The 16,659-nt window shown below is 39.1% G+C and overlaps 1 long non-coding RNA gene across 1 annotated transcript in view; it reads right to left on the bottom strand.

Annotated features, from left to right (window-relative positions):
- Positions 1 to 7,816: 7,816 nt before the first annotated feature.
- Positions 7,817 to 16,659, bottom strand: part of LOC126336342 (uncharacterized) — a 29,626-nt gene continuing 20,783 nt past the window's right edge. Inside the window, exon 2 of the long non-coding RNA XR_007564949.1 lies at positions 7,817 to 14,237. This is a non-coding gene — a long non-coding RNA (uncharacterized LOC126336342). The remainder of the gene's footprint in view (positions 14,238 to 16,659) is intronic.

Raw genomic sequence — 16,659 nt, forward strand, 5'->3', positions numbered from 1 at the left:
AGTTGCAGACTCATTGTGTGTGAGTTACATAATTTATTGTTTCTTTCTGCTAGACATTTTAAGTAATGCACGACAGTCAAATTATAACTGCAATTACAAAAAAGATATATTTGCAAACTTTTATGCAATACTCTGTATAATTTCGAGATCTGTGCTCTAATTAAGTGTATGTAAACAGACTTCCTCTGCAATTTTGTAATCTAATTGGGCCTACCCGACGCCGACGGAGACGTGATAGAAACATTACAAGAGTTTAGCTAGGAGTTGACAGTGTGTTGACTGCAAAGCTTTTTCGTGTATTATGCAGCTAACAGAACAACACTAACTTAGTACTGGCGAGTGTTCGTATCTAACTTGCAAAATTATGACAGAAAGGTTTGTAACATTTTACTTCGTAGAAATTGCATTCAATTGTTAACACGCTCCAACAATTCGTCACCAGGCGACTGGAATGTCAGATTTCTCAGCGCTCAACTATCTGACCACCTGCTTGTGGTTTACTGCAATTAAAAGAAACGGAATACGTATAACATGGCTGACTAAATTCTCATGTTGTGGGTGTGATACGACAGCACTTGGAGATTTAAACCATTTGTTTGTTTCCTTGTGTGTATGTTTGTGTCTGTCTGTATGTATGTATGTATGTGTATGGGTGTGTGTGAGTGTGTGTGTGTGAATTTCTCGGAATTACTTTATGTTTTTATTTGTACTTCACCTTTTAATAATTTTGCGACATTTATCCACACTCGCCCCATTAAATTTTAGTACCCTTCAACCATATCATCATCATCATCATCCGCTGACTCTTTTATTAAAATTTTCCCGACAGCTAACAACTGCCGTCGACCACCCCGACGGAAAAGAATCGGAACACCAAGAAGGATTTGTGTGACATAAACGAAAGTTGGATGCGTCTTTCTACATGCGAAAGATGGTGTCTACTCAAATTTCACGCCAGAGACGTAAAAGTGGCGTTAATAGCACCACCATGAGTACGGAAAACAGATTTGCTTTAAATACACGGTCGTGAGTGTTAGTTACCTTTGGTATGGAATGTGGTGAGGTGATGTTGGTCAAAAATACCGTTAAGGCGACAAAGGCGCCCTTATCAACCCCTCACTGAGTTTGAACGAGGTCACGTAATACGGCTACGAGAAGCTTGGTGTTCCTTCTGCGATACTGCATAAATACTTGGTAAGAATGTAGCCACTGTGCATGGGCGGTCACGAAGATGTTTGGTCACAAAAAGACCGGGCTCTGGATGGCCACGCAATAATACCGAGAGGGAAGACCAACGTATTGGGTGTATGGCTCTGTCGCATCGTACTGCATGTGCAACAGCAGCAGTTGGCCCACAGTGACGAACAGTTACAAATCGGTTACTTCCAGGACAGCTCCGAGCCAGACGCCCTGTAGCGTGCATTCCACTGACTCGAAACTCCAGTGGTGTCAAGCGAGAGCATATTGAAGGGCAGGGTGGAGATCTGTTGTGTTTTCTGATGAAAGCTGGTTCTGTCTTGGTTCCAGTGATGGCCGTGTGGTGGTTAGAAGGAGGACAGTTGAGAACCTTCACCTGTATGTGTCTGCGAGCTAGGCACACTAGACCAACTTCTGGAGTTTTGGTCTGGGGTGCTATTTTGAATGACAGCAGGAGCACTCTCGTCGTTATCCCACGCACCCTGAATGCATAACAGTCTGGTGATTCAACCAGTTTTTCTGCCATTCGTGATAAGCATTCTGCGGGGGGGGGGGGGGTATTTTCCAAGAGGATAATGCACGACCACATACTGCTGTTGTAACCCAATGCGCTTTACAGAGTTTCGGCATGTTGCCTTGGCCTACTCGATCACCAGACCTGTGTCCGACTGAGCACGTACGGGGCATCATCAGACGACAACTTCAGTACCACCCACAAACAGCACTAACTGTCCTCATGTTGACCAACCAAGTGCAACAGGCGTAATTTCTGTCCCACAAATTGACATTTGATACCTGTGCAGCACAATGCATGCAAGTCTGCATGCTTGCATTTCCATTCTGGCTTATCTCTCGCTTACATTAACGTGTGATCATGCAGTGTTAATCACTTAAATATGTACGTTACCTAGGCAAATGTATTCACGAAATTTCATTACTCTATATTACTTATTTTTTTATGTTGCGATTTTTTCCATCAGTGTATTTGTAAGAGAAAGATATATGGGGGTGTGTAAGGTGATGTATGTATTTGATCACAGCTGTAGCATAAGCATAAAAGATAATCTTAGGAAACCTTGCAATATTTAGAAGACCATATAACCAGCATAATCAAATGCCACATAAAATAAATAAATTATGACAACCATCTATCATTCGTGCAGTTATTACCACAGAGAGGTCGCTGCTGTGAAAATCTATAACAAAGAGAGCTGCATGGATCATGCATGGCCTGAATAAAGTCTCCTTGCTGATCTCAGGTCATTTAGACTCTGGCTGCGCAAGATAGAGCGTGAATTACACATGACCTCTTAGTAGATGAATAGTTAGTAGTGTTATGAAACAGGATATCTTGGTTTTATGTTTAAAATGTAATTCTATAGTGTTTGAAAATAGACTAACACTTCACTATTTGAGATACATAGGCTAAAAATAGTTTGATTCACTGCAGCCATGAGAGGCACTGGTGGGTGGTTCCAGTGCACAATATTATACAGTAGTTCCAGTCATGTACCATCAATTGGACTCTGCCATTTTCATTTACCTATAAAAGTATACCAAGGGTAGTGGAATGTGGTTGAACTACATCAGGTGATGTTGATGGAATTAGGCTAGAAACTAACTAAACTCTGTCTGAACAGACCTTGGAAGGCCCAACGGCACCGACCGGCCGCCATGTCATCCTCAGCTCACAGGTGTCACTGGATGCGGATATGGAGGGGCATGTGGTGAGCAAACTGCTCTCCCGCCCATATGTCAGTTTAAGAGACCGGAGCCGCTACTTCTCAATCAAGTAGCTCCTCAGTTTGTCTCACAAGGGCTGAGTGCTTGCCAACAGCACTCGGCAGACTAGATGTTTACCCATCGAAACGCCAACCCAGCCCAACAGCTCCGAACTTCAGTGATCTGACGGGAACTGGTGTTACCATTGCAGAAAGGCCATTAGCAGGTTAGAAACTGAGGCACTAACACTAGTAAACAGTTTTTGTTATTAGGGCAGCAATGCGATGATAATACACGAAAGGAGGAACTAAAATGCAGAGTGGTGACAGTAAGAAAAGCTTAATTATCTAATATACATTAAAGACTTTTCTGATAGTATTTATCTTGCGTAGGACATTTGATGGAAGTGTATCGTGAGCATTAAACAAAACTGTCAAGCAGAGAACAGAAACATTTGAATTATGGTGTTATAGAAGAGAGCTGATTAGAAGAGTTCAGTGGATATTTAATGATGAGTACTGAGTCCAAACAAGGAGGAAGAAATGTACTGTGGTACTGAGCAGAGATCGTAGTGTCACACCAGAGTAATGTGAATCAGTGCCAGACATTAGTGAGGGCTCTTTGCAATTTGCAACAACTAATGGGAGTCACTCTAGAAGACACACCCTCTCTCTCAGTATAGCAGCACCCTCACACTGAGGTCAATATACTGTCAAGCATGCAGTTTATCACATCCAAAGGAGTCAATATCACAGTGTAGTTTCTGATGAACTTGCATTTTAGAAAATGTTGAACACTCCATCTCAACAGTTCGTTTAGTACTGAATCATGCAATGTTTTGGTAGTCCATAACAGTCGTTAATTAGTAGTACTCATATGTCAAAGAAGTGTGCCAAAAATTAAGTAAATGTTTTTTATTGATGTAACAAAGTGGAATAATATTTCATGGATTTTAGTTTGATGAGCCTTCTTCCAAAGCAATAAAAGAACACACATTCATGCTGTACGAAAGTAGTTTCTTCGGGTCATAACATTGAAGAGCGTAGCACAATACCAGTGGAAGAAGAAACAGAATGGTAGAACATATCCTGAGGCATAAAGAACATTAATTTGTTAATAAGAGGCCGTGAGGAGTGTAAACATTAGAGAAGGATCAAGGTTTGAAAACTGTAAGCAGGTTCATGTTGTTATTCTGAATTTAAGAGGTGTGTATTGGGTTAGACAAGCCTAGAGAGCTGCAAGAAAAATACAGAGTCAGAAGTTTTGTTCGTGCTATAAGAGATAAAAACGAAACTGAACTTAATCAGAGTGTCCAGATACGTTACTCAGCGACAGGATTTATATCTGACACCATAAGAGACGTTAATCGAAATCAGTTTTTAAATTAGATAAAGGAATGATAAACGAAAGGCAAAGCCACCGTAAAACGATGAATAAAAAGTGCAGAAGACAAAATGGCTACTGTCGAAATCTTGTTTCAGAAGCCCTGGAGATGAACATTGTATTGAAAAACAGGCTTTCGGGTCTGGCTGACTCCAAGTAATCCTTTCCCCCACATATCCCAATACTTTAAGATGTTGCCTCAAAGGCTACAAGACATTTGGAAGTGGTACTTTCACTTTCCGCTTTCTGTTATACATCAATAGGATGGCCAGTTCAAACCATCTTAGTCTACATCAAGAATTGTGGGAAACAGCACTCATCCGTATTTTTAGCAAAATACTAATATAAACTGAAATATGAACGTTGGAAGTCGATACTATGATCATTACATGTGGGAAAGTTGACATACCACCATCAAACAATAATAGCAAAAATCATCATCACAAATTCACATTGCACTTGACCAAACATAGGTGTTCCACAAAACACCTGCAGTTCGTTCCCTTTTCAGTGATGCTCTTTATTTATCTTTCTACTTTTGTAGGTGTTCAGTACTTTTAGAGCTGTTAACATCCAGCTGAACACCAAAACTTCAACGACACATCTTAGGTTTCTTAGTGAATTCTGTAAATGCCTCAATTTTTCTTTTCTTTGTTTCTAGACTGACTGTAGATTAATCCATGGAGCACACCATATAAAAAGGTTACCCAAAATATCACGATAACCTTCGTTCTATCAGTGTTAAGAAATAATGGTCAACTACTACTAGTTGACAGTACTTCCTACTGTTGACAGTACCAGCAAATGACAGGCAAGCAGAGGACACTGACAATCATGAGATGATGAGGAAACAGCTGACTCAAAGGTCAGACACTTTCGTGTTGTTAATCCAATTGATCATAAAGAGGTTCTAGAGATCCTCAGCACATTGAAAACTATTATGAAATCAGATCGCGATGACATTAACTTAGCTACAGTTATTGCAGCCACTTTAAGTGTGCTGCTTAATGACTGCTTTGCCCAAAGAAAATTCCCAAACACATCAATATCAGCAAGGCCCATAACCCTCAAGGATGAGGAGAATAAAGAACCTACCCAGGCAAAATATTATTATAGACCCATCTGCCTGCTAAATGTTCTTCAAAAACATTTGGGCAAAATACCAACTACGGTATGCATAGCAAGGTTGCTGTGTTTGATCCCAAGAGAAATATGACAAAAATAATCACTGAAGTCTGTCCTCAGTTCTCAGTCTTTGAGCCCATAATTTAGGACATTACTCACAAACCCCTTTTTGAATAGCCTACAAGAAAATCCTGAAGCTTTAGTTGTAGTGGCATATTTTGATGATCTGATATTAGCCCAAAGTAACACCAGAGTACAACTAGAAAAAATGAGGTAGTTCTTTTAGACACAGTTCAGCAGTAGTGCAGAGTACTGAACTTCTTGAGACCATTCAGAAGTCATGTTAAAAGCCTGATTAAGTAACAGCCTTTAATCTGCATAAGTATGATCTGTATCTCAGGGTACAGTTACTTGGTAATTGCACAACAAAAATAATATCTGCCTCCAAACTGTTTCCATCTCTGTCATGAGGTGATACTAGTGGCCATAGTGAGCTGTAAAATAGGCATACAGTGCACATAGACTGAGGCTAGTGACTGAGAAATATCGGTGGTGTGGGTGCAGCAGTCAGTTCTAATGTGTTGCTGAGGTGCTTTTGGCACAACGTTAACTGACTAGGCACAATATCAACTGATGCTTTGAAAGCAGTGTTTGATGTCCTGCCTCTCGATTTGTGTATCACAGAAAGAGCTGACAGGGGCAGAATAATGTAAAACTGGCTACATACAGTAGCAAATAAAATACTTTGGACTCAAAAAGGTTATCACATCTCCCACAGAGATTATGTTATGGATCTGTAGCAAAAGAGATGGGTTTCATCTGTCACTGGAAGGTGGACACATCGTATCTTCCCCAACAGGTCATGTTCAGCCAATTAGTGGTCTTGTAAACTGTTGAGCAGGACATAGTCTATCCTCTACATATATAGAATCTACAAAAAAAGAGCACCCCAGGCTGTGATCGTGTAGGTGCACCACTGCAGGTACAACTGAACATCTTAGTCCAGATTATGAGCCATTGAGACCATATGCACTTTCAGGGCGTATGTATCTACAAAGCAGTGTATAAAGAGCTGAAATTTGGCTTCTTCACTGAAGGAACATCGTTCTCACAGACATCCTAAACTATCATTTGCTCAGGGCATAAGGACGTGATATTTGTGAAGGAGGGACTGGAGTGGATGCAAAAAGTTTCATAGACGGTCAGCTTGCCAACAAGGTTGCCTTCAGATCTAAAGTCGAGTCTGAATGGGACATCTGACTTCATTGTCTCACTTACCATTTCGGAAGTGAAATTCTAAATACTCCAGAACACCAACAACTACCTTTGGATCTGTGTGGCTCCTAAAGCTAGCGTGAAACGGAAACTGGATGTACAGTACCCTACCCTATGTCATAGTGCTTGTCACCACTCCCACATATTCATGACTTAGCGACAGATTCCTGTCTTTCACTCTCCTATCTGTTTCCTCTCTATCACTCTTTATTGTTATTTCTTCTCTTCCATTATTTACTTTAGTTTTCTTCAGTAAAATAAGCTGTAATGTAGTTTTGGTGGTAGTTCCCATGTGTATATCAGAAGCAGCTTATATCTAGCTCTTACGATAAGTTTAAAGAAATACACACTGTCAAAAGAATGACTGGTAGTTATCAGACCACTAGCATGTATTACTTACTCTAGTAAATAACAAGAAAATGTGCGTTATTCGTATAACTTGTCTCAAAAAGTTATTTACAAGAAATTGCCCACTTTATAGAAATAAGTGGCTGGTCTGTCCCTTGTAGTCTTTAACAGGCGTTTTCTGGAAGTCACTTCTGCTTACCTGACATCATCAATAATTTGCCAAAGACAATTGTTTGTATGTATTTTTAGTTGGTTGGCTATAACATTTGGTAATCTTCAGTGTTTTAAACCCACAGGGGATAGAAATTACATTGCTGCTGATGATTTTGAGCTTCTCTTTTTCACTGTGATAACACTAACGATACTCATAATTTTCTAGAGCACTTTTCTGTGTCATCTACATAAAAGCGCAACTTGTATGATTTGTGTACCATATTCTATAATACTACAGGGCAACTACTAATGTAAAAATCATTCAGCATCAAGCTAAGGTACTTCTCTATAATTCTTTCACAAGCTATTATCTTCTATGTGTAGTACAGCATAAATTTTTTGTGTGAGTTGCATATTAAAATGTGACGCTTGGCACTGGCTCCATACACACACCAGTACATTGTCAAACGTCCAACATCAGCATAACAAATGCAATTTTCCACACTATCTATGACCTAAAGCATCTTCAGAGAACTCTGTCCTACAATACATTTTAATATTCTCTGCACTAAACACTACAGCAGGAAACCATCATCTATTAAAATTACAGATATCCCAAATAAGTATCTTTATTTCTGAAAATGTACAGCAGAAAATTTACATAAAAGATCCATTACTGTTAAAAAGACATCATTATGGTTTTATTATGTTTTATCAACATTGTACTTCGCAGGTATTGGAACAGGCTGCTTCTCCTTGATACTGTCATTGATGGACTTTGCAGATGAATATTAGACATTATGTTAGTCTAAGAAACAACAATTCATTAACACAAACATAGAGCTTTATTCATTGTTCTACTCTTCAGATTCTAAATGTAAATTTCGCCGATAAAGGTACTGCCGTTATCTGTTTAATGCATACTGATACGACTGCACATGAATATAAAACCTAAGGACTTATCTGATGTATGGAGCTGTACACATAACGTGAATGCACAGAGTAGCTACATCACTATACTGTCACTTTTTTCGACAAAATCTGCTGTCCAAATACAGATTTTGTTTACTATGTAAGTGAACAGTAATTCGAGTATCATTGGGCCAAATTATTCTGGAAGACACCATTCAGAAACTTAATGTTCCGTTATTAGTTACAAAAATATATTCGACTCTTAAATTTACTTTGAAAGACACGGTAGTACCACTCTCACAAGCAATCTTCGATTCTTTCCTCATTCATTCTGAAAACGAAACCAAAACTTCCTACTAATAATGAGATCAGGGCACATTAATCAGGTGTACTAACTCACTTGCCCATTTTAAAAAAAATTACATTCGTTTACGAGATAAAGCCAAATATCGAGCCATTGGCATTTTTTACAGGTTCTTAAGTCTACAATACACATAAAGTTATTTTTTAATCTAGTATGTCAGTATTGGAAAACACAATGCAAGCAATGATGAAAAGCAGTAGCGAAATGTTACACAAAGAAATCAATGTATCACTTCATGACACTTGTATGACGAAATGATGCTGTTTCTATTTCATTATAACAGGTACAAGATTGCTTATTCTATAGTCCACTCGACCTGAGGAATTTGCAACTCAAAGTAGATTAACAAAAGTTAGTAAGTGATATCGTAAATGATGAATATATGATGACATTCTCTTACTTAAAGCACCTATGCAGCTAAATTCAGTTTATCCATTACAACATTCTATACACTACATACTTCATAACATCATTCTCAGATATGCTTCAAATTAAACTTAACTAAACATTTAAAAACCACAAAAACATCAAAATTTATTATATCACAATCATAGCCAATATCTCGTATGACCTGCTTGTAAATAAATGGAGCTTGTGACTGTACAAATATTATTCTTACTTGCACGAAAATCAACAGCACTACAATGCTACTATTATACAAACCATTTTGTACCAAAGGAAATGATCTAATTTTGCACTTTCGGTGTTAATCAGTCTTCGTTCTCGTTTACACATCATGTAATCACTGCTGGCCACCATAAAAACAAAGAAAGATGATTATGTTTGTATGCAAACGATGAATGTAAAGATAGCAACATTACACAGTAGTATATTGAAAATAAATATGCTAATTCATCATATAATGTGGAAGAGAATTTCAACAGTAGCCAGTGCAGAAATCGGTGAAGTGTGAAGAAAGATTTTCCAGCCTTGAAAAAAACAAATGGACTGTGACAGGCTCAGTCTTCTCATTTTTTCTGATTCTGTCAGGTCGCGGAACAATTAAATCAAAAAGTAGAAATCTTAAAAAGATAATTACACAAACAGTTTAGGAAATGCACTGAAAATATTTCTACATACCTCACCTCTTCTGGATGTTCGCTGAGGATGAACCACGAGAACCATTCTGAGAAGAGTACCCACATTTTCTACAATGTGCTTCAAGCTTATAATAGAAGTCCTAATAATTTATTGATCCTTGCAAGGAAGCAAAGTATTTAAAATGTTGTTCAAAGAAAGAACTTTTGATGTATCACTTCATATTCCAAACAACTACTAATATGACACATTTATCACAACTACATACAATTCTTTATAGTACTCATTTGAGAATTCATCATGATACTGCAGTGCATATCGAACCGAGAAACTGACAAGGTGAACCACTACTCAAGCCACTCATTTTTACATTGGTCATCAACAATTAGCATACTACCACTGATAAAGCTTTTTTAATCGAGATAAGTCCAAAATTTAATGAAAGTACAGTTAAACTGCAAGATTTCTCCACACGTTATGGAAAAAACATACAATTTACTGTGTTGTTTGATGATGTTATCAAAATACTGAGAAAATTGCAGTTTATTTTGTGATAGGTGAAAGTAATACGTCATAAGGTTTACTGTACATTATAAATGAAAACATGTGAAGCACTAACCATCTCTCTAGGAAATCTTCTGAAATAAACTCAGAAACAAGGGAAGGGTAGATAGAAAATTGCTCACAAAGAACACATTTTCTGTTTAACCCATAAGCATGTGATGAACTGATTCCATTCTTTAGCCAAGATCGATTTAGCTTTGTAGATGAAAAGGAAAACGTAAAGTGAAAATTTCTGCTTGAATGATTCCGTGATTTTCAACTTGTTTGCTCAATAATTATAAAGTTAAGGTCTGTTGGAGTATCTGTTTAGATAGACTTCATTTGTAAATAAAAATACATTACTTACACACAGAGAGCTCTGATGAAATGAAACAAGAAATGACTGATATACGTGGGGATTAATCACAATTAGCTGAGTATGTCACAATATTGTTTTATGAATTGAATGACTTGTACACAATGTAAATTGCAATGGTATACAGTCTGACATTCATAGAAGAAATTCCTTCCATTGTCTTTGCAGTTATTTTATATCATAAGTAGAAACAGGAAAGTGCCTCAAATTGGAGTAATGTAGGTGCAGATCCGCATAACATTTCCTCACTGCACTCTCAGAAATCATTCGCTGTTATTCCCAAGAAGAGCGATGTTATGCTAGATGTCTGCTCCATACTTCCTGCTTCTTTCAAAAGCTACTCCGGTGATGCACTGCCAGTATTATGATGAGAAGAATCTATAGTAAAGTCGTCACTGTCCAGACTGAATTGAAAACCCAAAAAGAATCCGACTGGGGAAAAATTATGTCCACCTCACCACTGAAACAGTTGTTACATCTGCAGCTGTAACAGCTGGCACAGAGGTGAAGGGAGCAGAAAGCAATAAATTTCAGTTGTATAACTTAGTGGCATCACACATCATAGAAAATGGGCCTACAGGACATGGAGCAAGGGAAAAGAAGAAAGATTATAAAAACGTCTGGGTACTGAAATATTTGCTCGCAGCTCATTCCAGTGCTACTCTGTCGTTTTATGACTGTAGAGAACCTTTGTTTATACAAGCTAAAATTATTTAGTTACATATTATTAGAGCGTGATCGATCACAAATATTACTTTAAAATTAATCTAGGGTAGCTGTACAAGTATACGATGGGATGATGAAAAATACGTCTTAATTTAAACAGATTCTATCTTTGTACTGTTGGTGTGTTATTACAGTCTTTAAAGCTATCGGCACTAGACTCACAGAACATTATTATCACTATTAAAAAAACATGGACTTGTTCCTAAGTCGTTCTCAGTCTGTATCATATGCGGTAGTTAATAAGGTGAGATAAATGAGTGCTGTGCTTAACGTGTGGTCCTGCAAAGTGAGCGAGTAAATTAAATTCTTATGCTTCTGTAAAATTCAATAAGCTTTTTTTTTTGTTTGTTTGAGAGTTTTCCTTTGTACTGATGACAGAAGCCATGCCACAGAAAACATATGAAGAGTTGAGATTTTGCCAATTGTACGTGAATGTCCTATCAGATAGCCTTCTACTGATCTTCTCTTTCTGAGTTACAGGTACTTAAAGTGACGAGCAGTTCTACTATTACGTTTCTTTTCCATTGTTACACATGCTCAGAATGAAAAATTCACTTTTTTTTGCGCCCACTTTAGACTATGTTGTACAGACAACTCATTTTTACAAGAGTGTGGTAAAATTTCACTTCTGATAGTACAATTAGATATTTCCAGTTACATCTATTTTGAAAACACTACATTTTTCTCCTACATCGATGTTTTGCCTACATTGCTTAAGATGTTGCTTTTATTATTGAGCCTCAGTAAACCATTACAGAATCCACACTGAGTTGAGAAATGTTCCAGTGAACACATTCTAAGACTCACATATAGAGTACAGTTTATACCACTTAGTGAACTATCTTGCCTCAGAATAGCCTCTTCGTTTTGCAGGCGGTTATGTGAATCAAGAACAATAAGCGAACTTAAAGCTACTGCTACGAGAAAATGATGAGTTTGGCACCTTGAACATATCGCGTCACGAAGCAAAGAAATTATTCCACACAGTTAATGTTCTGTACATTAAAACTTCTGTTCCCCTGGCACTCACGAATCTTGAAGAAACATTTCTGCATCACAAACAGAAACAAGGTTGGTCACAATTACTGGTTGATGCACACAATCATGATGTCACCTGGACTGTTGGTGGGTAGTGAAGTAGCCTCTTATTACAATAGCCTCTCTCTTGATAGCCTCTTGATGTTGCATATTAGTGGATACTGAACTAATTTTCTTGTCATGTTGTAGCCTCTTCATAGTTTTATCACCTGAATTCAAGAAGTCACTTACATCTAATAAGATGGGTGTGGCAAGAGTGGCATATTGAACAGTCTCAGGAACAGAGGATGTGGGTGACCTCATGTTTTTAAGATTCTTTGAAAGGCACAATATTATCAGCAATGACGTTCCCTTTGGCTGATATAGAGCATAAGAATTCAATTAAAATGCAATATTCTAGTCATTACTCTTGACAGGTGACTCACACAAATTAGAGCAATGGCAATACCAGTGTGTTTGGGTGTAGCGTGATACAAGAGACACTCTTCTTTAAAAGTCCTCTCCTTGCCGGCCCTGTTTAGCTTCTGAACAAATTTCTCTTTACGCCATATGCTGAGGTAGTACCTACGTTGACGTATTTTAAATTAAAAGCGAATTCACTCGGTTTTCTTTATCAGGCACAGTGTAGCATTTAAAGAAGTCATTTCAGTAGGATTAAAATGATATTACAGATGTAATTAACACTCTCAAGACTGAACCAACGTGCAGATCTACTTCAGCCTTGTCTACACCCATTACTTCGTCCATATCTTGCTTTCCGCGTCACGAATGGAGACTTGTTATGATGGATTTGTTCAATGGACAAGGGGTTGAACTCAGCACAGGCTGAGGAACGTGCATGAATACACGAACAGTCCCTGACTCTTTCCTGTAGCTACATGGATTCCTCAGTAAAGGTAAACTTTCTGCCACGTCTGTCTCTTATTGTTGTTATTGGGCCAGCTCAAAGAGATCTCTATTTTTCTTCTTCTTCTTCTTCTGGGCCAATGTGCACTGTACAGCGAAGCCACTTTCAAGTGGGGTAGAGATCGCATTCATATTCCACACACAGCCAAATTGTCTTATTGGTATTCTCATGCATTTCTCATTATGTGACTGTATATAATTATACGTCAACTGCAGGTATTGATACTGGACACTACAACACCTGCAGTAGGGCGAAAATTTGTCGCTTCTAGACTCTGACCTATGGTTGGCGAATGAACAGTAGAATTTGTGTCTTTACTGTTCTCAGGTACTATATACAGGGCTATGAAGAGGCAAGAATAAGGTCAATATGGCACTGCGTTCTTCTGTCGAGCTTTTTTTTTTAATTTTTTAATGTACGTCAGCCTCTCAGTCTTTCATTGCTTAAGACGCGGAGCTCTTATGCCACATTTAATGTTGTGAAGTTGTTTGTAACACTTCATATCAGCGTTAAATACTGTGCCTTCTTCTTGTGGTTCAGTAATCTCTGACTGATCAGTGGATTTCTCCCATATTGTTCCCAGTTAATGTGTTAGAAGACAAGAAAGTGGTAAATATGGCACGTAGAATTTTGTGTTGTCCTTATTGTCAAGAGTCTACCCTCACTCACGCTCTGTATTGCTCATTTGCGTGTTAGTTAATGAGTCCATGTCTCTTGCCAAATTCGGAGAATGAGGTCATTTTGCAGCACAGTTGACACATTGAGTCCAGTCCAGCACAAGAAACTGTGCAACGCCATAGCCTAGGGCGGTTGCTGATAATTGGAGAAGAAGTCTTGTCACACTGAAAAATCGTGTCTACAGAGAAGCAGCCTGTTGTTGATACCATGTTGCGAATACGGAGAAGCAGCTACTTGTTGATACCATGGCGTCATCATAGGGAAGCAGCCTGTTGTTGATACCATGTTGCGAGTACGGAGAAGCAGCTTGTTGACGATACCACTGTGCGATTATGGGGAAGTTGCCTGATGTTGGTACCAAGATGCAATTGTGGGAAAATAGCTCTGGCTGCTATGGGGAGGCGAGTCGTCACCTGGCCGGAACGCACACCATTCTTTTGCCAACAGCCATCCTGCAAAAGAAGAAAACTACTTTATTACCAGCAACAGAATCATCATCAATGTGCTGAGCTTCACTACTCATAAATCTCGTTAACTGATCGCAGTTTGCGAAGCTCAAAAACTTGTTAGGGTTAGGATACACAGGTAAAGATGGGCGAACAAAGAGTGTGACCATAATGGTAGAGCTGATATCAACCCAAAGATTGAACATCAAAATTCTTTACTATACATGGTCCTATTCTTTACTGTGTATGTCCTATTCGAGGTAGCACACCACTGCCTTCTTCCAAACTTCCAAATGACTTACTCTGCTCAGTTATTGACAAATCAGCAGTTTAACGCCACTACGAACCACGGTGCATTTCACATACACAAAACATTGCCAGATGTGGAAGAAGCGATGGATGGAAAATTGGAAAAGCCTTGCACAGACCGAGGATTGCATCGCAGACTACCACATTTGTAGCCACCGAGTCACATGAGAGTAATTAGAATGGACAAAAAAATTTAGTATGCAACAGCTCACCTGACAAGAGCTTTCACAAGATGTGATTAAACATTGCCTCAACATAAACTATTATTCAAAAATTAGGGTATCGGACAAGACAGAGCAGATTCTATAAAAATAATATTTTACTTCAGTCTTACGTTATACACAGTATATCTTCCATTTACAATAAACAGGGAAGACTCAAAGAAACTGGTACACCTGCCTAACATTGTAGGGCCCGTGCGAGCACGCAGAAGTGCCGCAACACGACGTGGCATGGACTCGACTAATACCTGAAGTAGTGCAGGAGGTAACTGACAGCATGAATCCTCCAAGGTTGGCCATAAATGTGTAAGAGTACAAGGGGTTGGATATCTCTTCAGAACAGCACATTGCAAGGCATCCCAGATATGCTCAATAATGTTCATGTCTGCGGAGTTTGGTGGCCAGCGGAAGTATTTAAACTCAGTGGAATGTTACTGGGCCACTCTGTAGCACTCTGCAGTAATTCTGTATGTGTGGGGTGTCGCATGGTTCTGCTGGAATTGCCCAAGTCCTTCGGAATGTACAACGGACATGAATGGATGCAGGTGATCAGATAGGATGCTTACATATGAGTCAGTTGTCAGAGTCGTATCTAGTCTACATCAGGGGTCCCATATCCCTCCAACTGCACACGCCCCACACCATTACAGAGCCTCCGCCAGCTTGAACAATCCCTCCCTGACATGCAGGGTCCATAGATTCATGAGGTTGTCTCCATACTCGCACATGTCCACCCACTCGATACAGTTTGCAACGGGACTTGTCCAGGCAGCAACATATTTCCAGTCATCAGCAAGCGAATGTCAGTGTTGACAGGCCCAGGAGAGGCGTGACGCTTTGGTAATGCAGTCGTCAAAGGTACACGAGTGTACCTGTGGCTCCGAAATCCCATATCGATGATGTTTTGATGAATGGTTTGCACGCTGAGATTTGTTGATGGTCCAGCACTGAAATCTGCAGCAATTTGCAAAAGGATTGTACTTCTGTCACGTTGAACGATTCTCTTTAATCGTCGTTGGTCTGTTCCTGTAGGATCTTTTCCTGGCCTCTGCAATGTCGGAGATTTGATGTTTTACCGGATTCCTGAGATGCACAGTCGCTCGTGAAATGGTTGTACGGGAAAAATCCCCACTTCATCGCTACCTCGGAGATGCTCAGTCCCTTCGCTTGTGCGCCGACTATAACACTGCGTTCACACTCACTTAAAACTTGATAACCTGTCATTGTAGTAGCAGTAACCGATGTAACAACTGCGTCTGACACTTATTGTCTTATACAGGCGTTGCCGACAGCACCGAGGTCTTCTGCCTGTTTACAGACTGTATCTCTGTATTTGAATACGCATGCCTATACCATTTTCTTTGGCGCTTCAGTGTGTTTTACAGTTGATGACATACACATGCTAGGGTGACATACATCTTACACACGTTACAAACGCTGCGTTTTTACAATTACATGGTTGTTTCACAGTTTCTATAGACAAACATATTCGTTAATATTTACAAAAGATTTTCTCTAATCGCACAGTGTGGTTGCCAACTTATCATTAGGCACCGTTTCGCCAAATATTGGTGAGGATAGCTGATGATATACAATGGACTGTGTCAAGATGCAGTCCTCTCGGGATGCGAGTTATTTCTCTCTCTCTCTCTCCATGAGATATGAGCATTTTTGAAACTTTCTGATCAAATTCTTTATATGTCGACAAAAACAGATACCGCAGGGTTGCCTAGCGGAGCGTATTTGGGGGGATTACTTTCAATATTGCACGATCGCATTCCCTCATCTTAAAAAATCTCGTCTTATAATAGCGGGTTTGCTTGTCCGTCCATCCCCCTCCCCTTAGGAGTCAATTAACGGGAAAAGTTGTTTTCCCGCATGTAGAACTTCATTTTCAA

This window comes from Schistocerca gregaria, chromosome 2, assembly GCF_023897955.1.
Source record: "Schistocerca gregaria isolate iqSchGreg1 chromosome 2, iqSchGreg1.2, whole genome shotgun sequence".
NCBI classification, from domain to species: domain Eukaryota; kingdom Metazoa; phylum Arthropoda; class Insecta; order Orthoptera; family Acrididae; genus Schistocerca; species Schistocerca gregaria.